Source organism: Capricornis sumatraensis, chromosome 12 (assembly GCF_032405125.1).
Source record: "Capricornis sumatraensis isolate serow.1 chromosome 12, serow.2, whole genome shotgun sequence".
Taxonomy (NCBI): Eukaryota; Metazoa; Chordata; class Mammalia; order Artiodactyla; family Bovidae; genus Capricornis; species Capricornis sumatraensis.
The window spans coordinates 29,058,517-29,069,286 of NC_091080.1; the positions used below are offsets into that span (position 1 = coordinate 29,058,517).

The 10,770-nt window shown below is 45.2% G+C and overlaps 1 protein-coding gene across 2 annotated transcripts in view; it reads right to left on the reverse strand.

Annotated features, from left to right (window-relative positions):
• RCBTB1 (RCC1 and BTB domain containing protein 1) overlaps positions 1 to 7,738 on the reverse strand; it is a 52,357-nt gene extending 44,619 nt beyond the window's left edge. For both annotated transcript variants that reach the window (XM_068984691.1, XM_068984690.1), the window contains exon 1: positions 7,666 to 7,738. The gene's annotated coding sequence lies outside the window, so the exon portion shown is untranslated. The remainder of the gene's footprint in view (positions 1 to 7,665) is intronic.
• Positions 7,739 to 10,770: the final 3,032 nt, after the last annotated feature.

A 10,770-nucleotide genomic window follows, 5' to 3' on the forward strand; every position in this document is an offset into this window, starting at 1 on the left:
TGTTTCTTTATAGCCTCCTTTTGTCACCCGTGTAAGTTCCCATTTGAACACAAAAGATTTAGAGCGTGGCCATCTTTCCCTATTTTGGAGTACATTATATTTCAATTCTAGGAAGACTTTCAAACAGGAATTCTAGGGCTTGGGGTAAACTTTTCTGAAGCACAATTTTATAACTTGTGTCTTGTATCTATGCTACAACACAAGCAATTCAAAAAACCTCTGAAGTTACAGAAGAGCCGCATGTTACTCTTACTATTTTCTTCCACACTTATTCTGATGAGCTTTTTGAGACCCAGCAGATGCTACAACACTGATCTCGACACCAAATGTATTTCCCAGCTCCAGACAAGGCTCCAGAGAATGAGCTCAAAAATCTTTTAAATACAAAAACACTTTTGTTATGTAATTATTTTATACTGTTAGGTTAATCATGTTTCCATCATGGCTTGCAATTGTAATTATCTTTTTTTTTTTTGTCTGGCTATTAATTGATGAAAACTGGTAAATATCTTTCACTTTTGTGAAAAAAAAAAAGTTACTTAAAATCATTTAATACACATAAGAAACATTAATAATTACCTTTCCCAGGTGCCTTGATCCTGGGAAAGAAAGGGCACTGGCTAAAAAATTCAAGTCAAATTAATAAGAAATTATAAACAATTATAAAATAATAAATTGGTATTCTTTTTTACTACTTCACCCTTTAAAAAAATACACTTTAAAACTGTTTCATCTATTCTGATATAAATCTTGCAAAGTAGCAAAGTTTCAGAGACTGGCTGAGACACTGATGCTGAAACAGCTGGAGCAACTGCCGTTCACTTCTCTTTTCTGCAGTATTACTGTATGGCAAGAATGAAAATTGGAGAGAGAAATGGCAACCTACTCCAGTATCCTTGGCTGGGAAAACCCATGGACAGAGGAGCCTGGTGGCTTACAGTCCATGGGGTCTCCAAGAGTCGGACACAACTAAGCGACTCTCACTCACTCAAGAATGAAAGAGTAAGAAAGAATGCCCCGAATACTTGATAAATTCCACAAAGACTATGGGACCCTAAGAATGAAGTGTTCTCCAAAGGAGTTTCTGCCATCCCTCATCAAGACGCCTCTGTGCAAGGGACAAGGTAATCCTCCTACCTTCACTGAAGGGCCACATGACTGCTCTCTTGCAATTTCCTAACACATATTGCGATTCCCTTTGGCCTCATCAGCTTCATTCAAGTCCATTACTCATTGAAGAAGACAACTGTTACTTCTCACCCAACAGGTTACCTGATTTGAAGTTCAATGTGCAATAATGGCCTCAGAAAGCGATTCTTAAGCTTCATCCTCCAAGAGGCTGCATTCATGTCACTGCACAGAAGCTTGAGGCAATCAATTCTAGGACACCTGGGAATCTGACAGCCCATTCATTGTAAGTGAAGAAATCATTTTACAGAAGCCACATGCTCAGGTTAGCAAAGCAAACCACCCAAGTGGACACAGCACTAGCAACAAAAGAGGATAACTTCAGGGTTGTGAAGTTATGCTGCCTTTACGACATACTTTTATTTTCAAAAGGAAAGAGAAAAGAAATCTCCATGACTACAAATAATTTTTTTCTACACTTCTATTCTTTGTTGCATCAAGCATGCAGATTTAGCAAAATAGGCCACATAAAAATAGACAAGTGAATAGTTAAAGAAATGGATGGGCCCAAGTTCAAATCTGTCTCTGGTGTCATGAACCTCTCCTCCTGGGACATCTCTAAAATGATTTCACCTACTACTCTCCACTGCATGAAGGGTATCCCTGTGCCCTGTGATGGCCTAAAGCCAAACTACAATTCCAGCAATGGATGGGCAGAAGCACACTCTATTCACTCTGTAAGTGTTTACTGGATGTCCTCTAGGTAAACAAGACACAGAGCCAATCTCGCCCCCAGCAGAACTTCATGGAATCGGGGTGGCAGGGGGGGTGGTTTCAAGGCACAGAAATAGATGCTAACCACAGCGTGGCCACACTTGCTGCAAAAAGCTTGTTGCTATTCAGTCGACCCCATGGACTGCAGCATGCCAGGCTTCCCTGTCCTTCACCAACTCCCAGAGCTCGCGTGAACTAATATCCATCGAGTTGGTGATGCCATCCAACCATCTCATCCTCTGTCATCCCCTTCTCCTCCTGCCCTCAATCTTTCCAGGCATCAGCGTCTTTTCCAATGAGTCGGCTCTTCGCATAGGGTGGCCGAAAAGCTTAGTTTATCCAAAAAGCAACAAGTAACTACCAAAGGAACTTAAGCACGGAAGTGGCATGGTCAGATGTGCGTCTGTGAAGGAAACGTCGACAGAATGCAGAGACTAGATGGGGATGACGAAGGAGACACACCCAGGGCCTAAGGTGGCTGCGGTAACGAGGGAAGAAAGAATGGACGTCTATGCCAGGTAAACAGAAGTGGAGAAGACAACCCAGAGACAAATTTAAAAGCATTCTGTAACTGACTGAACGGGAGGAGGAGGCGACACAAGGGAAAGGAAGAGCCAAGGCTCACACTCAGACGCTCAGCTCAGGCAGTGAGGGATCCTTAACAACCACTCATGATGGGAGAGAACACAGCAAGTTTCAGGGGGAGATGAGGAATTCTACTCTGGGCATTTTAGCTACCTGTGGGATATCAAAGTGGGTATGTAGAATACAGATTTATAAATCTGAAGATCAAGAAAGAGAGCTGTACAGATATGTACCCAAATGTATGACCAAATCACTGTGCCGTACACCTGAAGCTAACACTGCAAATCAACTCTAGTTCAAAAAATAACAATAATAATTTTAAAAAGCAAGAGATCTGCATTGGAGACTTGGAAATCTGGCATGAGATCACTCAGGAAAAAGCGTGTGGAGTAAGAAGAGAAGACGGTCTTGGACAAAACTCAAAGGAACTCCAACAGGAAAGGGACAAGCAGGGCTTCATGACAGAGGCGGGAGGAAGAGGCAGCGCGGGAAGAAAACCAAGAGGAGAGTGTCACAGGAGCCTAGGGACACAAGAGGCAGTGTCTGGGACAAATGCTGCTGAGAGGCCAGACAAAGTGAGGACTGAGAAAGGTCTGTTGGCTTTACCAAAAATTACTGGCAACTGTAAGAAGCCTCAGGGAGGCCATGGGTGAATAAGGCCAGGTTGCAATGGTTTGAGAGCATGTAAAAGGTGAAGGACAGATCTGATGAAAAGGAATTTAAAAGGTTGGAGGTAATTTCCTTCTTTATTGTTCTCTCTTGGCTGCTGAGAGTCTGCATTTTTCAGTTCCACCAGCAACGTAAGGGGTTCCAGTTTCTCCACCTTATTGTCTGTCTTTGTCATTATAATCACCCTAGTGGGTGTGAGGTAGTATCTCATTGTGGCTTTGACTTGCATCTGAGAGCGTTCTCTTTCATAAATTCTCCCTGTGAACGAACAGGGAAGGCTTTCGGCTGAGAGTAAGAGGGGAGGTAGCAACAAAAGATGGAGCGAACCAATAAAAAATAAGGGTAGGACCTCCCTGGAGGTCCAGTGCTTAAGACCTCTCCTTCCAATGCAGGGGGTGCAGGTTTGATCCCTAGCCAGGGACCTAAGGTCCCACATGCCTCATGGCCAAAAAACCAAAACATAAAACAGAATCAATACTGTAACAAATTCAATAAAGACTTAATAAAAAAAAAAAAAGGTCTACATCAAAAAAATAAAAAATAAAAAAAAGAAGTGGGGGGAGACTGAAGTAGCCACCAGGAAGGATGGGAAAGAACACTGACCAGGGAAACCTAAAAAGATGTTATACGGAGTCCAGTAGAGGTGGAGACTATCAGTTTATAAAAGCACTCACCTGATCTCCAATGAGATTTTCTTCTCCAGAAAAGAGGGTTTTTTGGATTTTTTTTTTAACTGAACCAGAATTAGAATGAAAAGCTCCTTAGATGATTTTTTTTCATTTAAAGACAATAAGGGGACTTCCCTGGTGGTCCAGTGGCTAAGACTTCCCAATCCCAGGGCAGAGGGCTGGGGTTCCATCCCTGGTCAGGGGACTACTAACAGATTCCATGTGCCACACAACTAAGATCCTGTATGCCAAGACTAAGAACTTGCATGGCCAAATAAATAAATATTTTAAAAGGCAGTAAGAACTGCCCCTGAAAAATCCATCAGTGGATTTTTGAAGTCCTATATCATATTCATTAGAAATGACAGCTTGCATACAATTCACTCTCCTTGACCCTTGAAAGCAAAGCACTTCCCAGACTTGCGTTCACTGTAGCAGATCTTACATCTGCACTTAGGACTACAATCATGAGGATGCTACGTTCATCAGTGGCAAACTTTAAGGAACACCACACATCCAACACCTCAACAATGGGCAATTCCTCTAAAACATGTGAGACACTGGAATCACCAAGTGTTAACTTAAGACTGATCATATATACAAATAATAACCAATTACACAAAAGAAACTGTCTTTTGACTTAACCATCTCCTTAATCTAGGAGAGTACAAGATATAGCCAGCCAGGTGCTATGCTGTGCCTAGTGGCTCAGTTGTGTCCGACTCTTTTTGACCCCATGGACTGTAGCGCACCGGGCTCCTCTGTCCATGGGAATTCTCCAGGCAAGAATACTGGAGTGGGTAGCCTATCCCTTCTCCAGGGGATCTTCCCAACCCAGAAATTCAACCAGATCTCCTGCACTGCAGGTGGATTCTTTACCAGCTGAGCAACCAGGGAAGCCCAGACATAGCCATAGTCTTTATTAAACTGTACTTAATTCAACTAGTGCATCCCTACGTAATATGAAATAAAGATGTAATTAATTGAGAGACTTATCTTTAAAGCATGCCCCTGAGTATGTTGACCACAGTCTTGTGCTCACGGATCTTGGGACAGCTTTATATGCAAACCGGATTCATACCCAGGGTTTCACTGCACAAGGTACTACGCTGTTTCAGTTATCTGTTGCTGAGTAACGTGCCATCCCAAAACTCGGTGGCTTAAAACAACAGCAATTTATTATTTCACTCAATGCTGTGTTTTAAGTGGGCTCAGCTGGGATCGCAGGCACTGGGCGCTTAAGCAGGGTTGAAACAGGCCAGGCCTTGTTCACATAAACCTTCTCAGGTGGTCTTTCTCCACCTAGTCTAGCTCAAGCCTCTATACCAGCTGTTGGCCCCCAAGAGAGTAAATGCTCAAGCTGCCAGGCTGTTAAGGACTATGTCCAGAACTGACTCACAGCACTTCCACCACATTTACTGGTCAAAGTGAGCGATGTGGAAAGCCTAGGTTCAGAGGGAGCAGAAACAGACTCCATCTCTTGAGGGGAGGAGGGGCGATAATGGAGGGATGGGATAAATTGCTGGCAGTCACCTCTGGAACACTCTTCCACAGCTGTAGACAGTATTACTGAATATTTTCAAGATACCACTTGAATTCAGGATTGAAGCATTAGAGAGGGTACAGACTTTATCTATTTCCAAAACTCAAACTTTTTCTTAAGCATCAAAAAGAATATTGGGGCAAAAATATTCTTTTTTCCCCCTTGGGATGCTAAGCTCACAAAAGCCATGGAATCTTCTCTTCTGGGACTGTGGGATGGAGACAGACCATCAGACTTCAGGAATGGTCTAAGAATAATCTTCCCTAGATGGGATTCATCATTTTCTGAAGTCATTTCACAACTTACAATATATTACGTATGCAGGGGTACAATCTCATTTTTAAAAAACATATCTATACTAAATATATATATAAAGAGAGGTCTCCCCAGCTATTTTAACTCTTTCTATCCAAACTCAAGAATCAAATAGATTTGGCTAAGTACTTCAATACTCAAACTTGCTACTGGCTCTTCTAGGTTCAGGAATGGACTAAATTTGAGTATCACAGTACCTTTTACAATATGAAATCTCACTATCTGAACAGAGCAATCCAGTATACCTGTTTTCAAAAAGAACTTATAAGGGGATCTATGTATACATAGAGCTGATTCACTTTGCTGTATGGTAGAAACTAACACCACATTGTAAAGCAACTAGACTTCAAAAAAAGTTTGTTTTTTTTTTTAAAAGGACTTACACACAAAATATTAACTTGTCCTCTTTAGATGATATAAATTACAGGTGATGTACATTCTTCCTTAATGTCTGCCTGCACTCGACATTCCTTGAGGGTCCAAACCTTGTTTTCCATGCCTGTCTTACTGTTCAATGCAGTACACACAGAAGGAACAGCGTAATAATGATAATAAAGGTCTTTCACGTCCCTTCTGTTTCATTTTCCCCACTCTGACTTTCAGATAAAGGAAGACACAGTCTTGGACTTCCCAGCTTGAACTGCTGAGTATTAAGATGAAGCCAAGCTTTTGTTGGACAGAGAACACACAGCGAACTCTTTAAACAATTTTAAAGAATTTTTTTTTTAAGCCACAAACTTGATAGCACTGCTCTTTATAGCTACCTGCTTTCTGAAGTTCTCAGAACTTGATCGTTTGGATCACATAAAAATCACTGTAGAAGAAATCTCTTTAAAGATGAATACCCTTCCTCTTCAACAGAAATGCCAGGGAAGGTAGGAAAAAATGACTAGTCTATAAGTATTAATAAGTGGACTGGTATTTGCACAATGGATTAAAAGATATCCATACCACAGATTAACTGCCATATTAACAGACCCTAAATATACCTATTCAACTCTGAAGGCAGTCCAAAGAGGTGAAATTCACCAGTGCTCACTACAAATAGATACTTGAAAAAATTTAAAGCACACCACACACTGTTGTCAGGTTAAAATCATTTTCCCCATTCCTTTCAGCATTATATACCTAGATACTCTCATGTGCTAGCCCACAACACACACCAGCTTCAGAAACTCAGTTTTTGCCTCCAAGAGCTATAATGCTCCCTCCAAAAAGAATAAGCCAAAACCAAATAAGACTATGAATCTGGGTTTTCTTAAATGTTATGAAACTGCTTTATAAAACTGTAATCCTCAGATGCAGAGTTCTGCAGCAGATGATTTCGGAGTGTCTCACGTGCAAATAAACATAAAAAGTCACTTACAAGAGGAGAATAGAGCGTGCCTAGACGGTCATCTTAAATAGAGCAGGCAGCTTAACCGACGCAGGACTAGAGAAATGTCTTTTCACTCCGTTCATCGCACTCCTGGACCAAAGTCCCTATTAAATAAAACCCCTTTGGTGGACTCCGTGTTGCGGAGGAAAGGGAGACGGTGCAGAGTATGGCGACCTACTGAGGCTTAGGAACAGATGCGAAGATCTTGGCAAGGGCCGAGGGAGGACGGGGAGACTCGGCGGGGAGGTCTCCTCTCGCGCAGACCAGCGCCCAGAGCCGTGCCAGACTTCAGCTCCGAGCAAAACGTCGTCTCCGCAGCTCCCGAAAGAGAGGGAGCCGGGAAAACTTTCCAGAGCTTCTCCCCCACCCCGTCCCTCCTCCTCCTCGGATGAAACGCTAGCAGAGGCGCTAACGGCGCGGCGCCGGCCGCCCCATCACCCGCCTGGCCGCAGCGCCAGATGGACCGGGGGCCTGGGGACCCAGGCCGGGGGCAGCGCGCAGGAGGAACGCGGCGCGCCGGCCGGGCCCGCTGGGAAGGCGGAGCGAGGGGAAGGGGCCTCCGTGCGCTCGGGCCCGCGCCCAACCTCCCCGCCCCGCCGGGGTACCTGGGAGGCCAGCCGCGGGCGCGCGCCGTCCCGCCAGGCCCAGCCGCCGGGACCTCCGAGGCGTCGGGGCCCGAGAACCTCCGGCGAGTGGCGGGCGAAGGGGCGGAGCTGGAGGGGGCGCCGGGGGCCGGGCCGCCGGGTCACGCGGCCCGGGCCGCCTCACGTGACGCCGCCGCCCGCCGGCCTGGGAGCCCCGAGGCTCTCGGCGAGGGCCAGCGGGGGCGGGGCTTCGCGAGAAGCCGCGTGGAGCCCCCAGGCTCTGCGGAGAGTCCCGGTCGCGCTCGGTGACTGCTGGCACTCGCAGCGGCTTTGTCCTGCCTTTCTGCTCCCGCCGCCCCCGCTCTGGATGATTGCCCGTGGGGAGGGGGCCATCCAGCCATCCGAAAGGGACCTAGGATGGACATATTCGGCTGGAAACCCTTCTCCCGGCCCCAAAGCGCGCCTGCCCACGGGGGCATTACTTAGGGGGTGCTGCCAGGGGCAAAAGGCCAGAGATGTCTATCCCCCGCACCCCCCAAGCTCCAGGCATCCGTCTCTCATTTAATCTACCGGTGGACAAGCGCCTAAGGCCCAGGAATAGAGAAAGGGACCCCTGCACCAAGATCAGAAGGAAGCAGGGAGGGAGGTACAGGGCCCCGGTAATGGAAGGAAGGCAGTGGTACCTCGGATGCAGGCTGTCAGGATGGGAAGGGATCTAAGACGGCAAATGACCCTTTATTTGTTTATTTTTGTTATAAATGAAAAAAAAAACAACAACAACAACACTGAGGCCGAGAGTGGGTATGCGACCTGCTGCTCCATCCAGCCTGTCATCCGTTGTGACCACGTCTGTGGTTTGTGTGCGCGCATGCATGCTCAGTAGTTCAGACTGTTCGAATCTTTGTGACCCCATGGACTATAGCCCCCACCCCACCCCCGCCAAGTCTATGGAATTTTCCAGGCAAGAATACTGGAGTGGGTTGCTATTTCCTTCTCCAGGGAATCTTCCCCACCCAGGTATCCGAAACTCCTATCTCCTACATTGGCCGGCGGATTCTTTACCACTGAGCCACCTGGGAAAGCATGGAGACTGCAGTCACCTTTATAAAGTACTGCGCAGCTCTGGGGAAACTCTCTGGCTCCACAATATAAAGTCCCAACTGCTTGGCACAACATAACTTTCCAAACAATTTTGTTCAAACTTACTTTTCCCGTTTAAATAGGAAAACATACCATTTTTTAAGCATCACCAAACAGCTCAGCTAATCTACTAAAAGATGCCTACTTTTCCTCATCTTCCAGGGCTAACTCAACACGACTCCATGCTCTGGCTGGAGAGAATTCCTGCTTCCCTTGACTGCTCAGTTTTCTTTGGATTACTTACTCCCCCCCCCCCCCCCAAGTTGCTTTACTCCTCTTTGTTCATTCTTTGGCCTCAATCTGAGATGCCCTGAATGCCCTCTCCTCCCATAAAGAAAACCAGAGCCCAACAGTAGTTAAAGAAGTAAAAACAGATTCTGATCACAAGCTATTGCCACAAGGGAATTGAGTCCAGTTTTATAGTGAGGTTTGTTTTCCCCTTTGCAGTAGTTGCTGAATAAAGTCTTGTTCTTACTGCCTTAACCACTGTCGAGTTCTTGTTATCTTTAACAACCCATATCAGTACGTATCAGTCTCCTCCTCATCTTTCAAAATCCAGGTCAAAACCCACTCTTGTCTTCCTACCCTCCATCCTCCACCTGATGAAACAGCAACTGAAGTTCATGCAGAGGTGTCAGCTGCAGTTTCCAGGACAGTGTACCTATTCTCATACGTAAATCTCACAGTACTCAGAAAGGTTCCATTCACTTCTGGTAAGAAGTAAATTCTCTATCCCTATCTTCTTTCCTAAATTATAAACTCTTTTAAAACAAGACTTCTGGGCTTATTTTGATGCCCTCAGTATCCCCTGAGTGATGATCAGTGTGGTAGATCCTCAATACCTGAGTGAAGGTTTATACAAAGACGCTCAATCTGCACTGAATGAAGTGGCTTGACCCCAAGGTAGCAGACACTCAGTGAGTGTTCTAAAAGAGGTCTACTTTTCTCAAAGACACCGAAGTCAGTTTCTCCTGTAAAACGTGTTTGAGGAAAAAATGGGAGTTTGGGGTCTGAGTCATCAATACTTCCTGAGCACTCACTGCTTATCATGGGCCAGATGCTGTGCTTCCAGAATCTTGGAGAATGAAAAGTTTAGTAAGACATGCTTGTGGGTTTCAAGGAAGGTGTAGTTTGGTTATTCCAGTCCAAGATGAAAGTGTGATACGGAATGCTAAATGAACGCAAATGAGGCACCAAGAATTAGACATGGGGTTAAGAAAAAAGTTTGACCGAATTCAGGTAGACAAGAAGTAGTTAGATGAAGAAGGGAAGGAAAGCCCTTCCAGAAGAGAGAGCAATGTGTTCAAAGATAGGGACGCCTGAAACAGTGTTATTTACTTAGGAAAAGTGAGTCACCCTGCATAGCTGGACTCGATGACCTTGTTTACACCTGGAACAAAGGATACCTAATTAGGTTAACATTAAGGTACTTGAAAGAATCAGATAATTTATTAGGACTATTTATTGGATTGAGTAAGTTTCCATCAGACAAATTACAGTCTTTTCACCTAAAATCGGCCTGCGCACTGTGCTGGGTGATTTCTTTTTTTCCAGCTCCAAAAGCTCTCTGTAACTGTTTCTAAAAACAGCAAAATTACTTGTTCCAAAGGAGATTATCTTAGGGCCCTCTAAATTTGCCTGCAGGGCAAAAGAACTCCATTCACTAGTAGTTCTTTAAGGAAGAAACTGGGCGCTTATCTCCAGAGGTGGGGGCAGGGGGGATACCCCATCCGGGTGTTCCTGCTAATACAGTACTGTGCTGATAAGAAGTGTCTGTCAGTAAACTAATGAAATATAGGTAATGTAAGGTTTAAGGTGGGATGGGACATAGGAGAGCCATTCTAAGCACTCTCGGAAGCTGCAGACTCGGTAAATGGGAGCTCCGAACATCATCTTTTGTTTACGCCCTTCCCCTCCCCTGTACTCCTCTGCTCCGAGTCTCATTTGGGTCAGGCGTGGGTCAGCCAAACCAGCCCCACTTCCTTC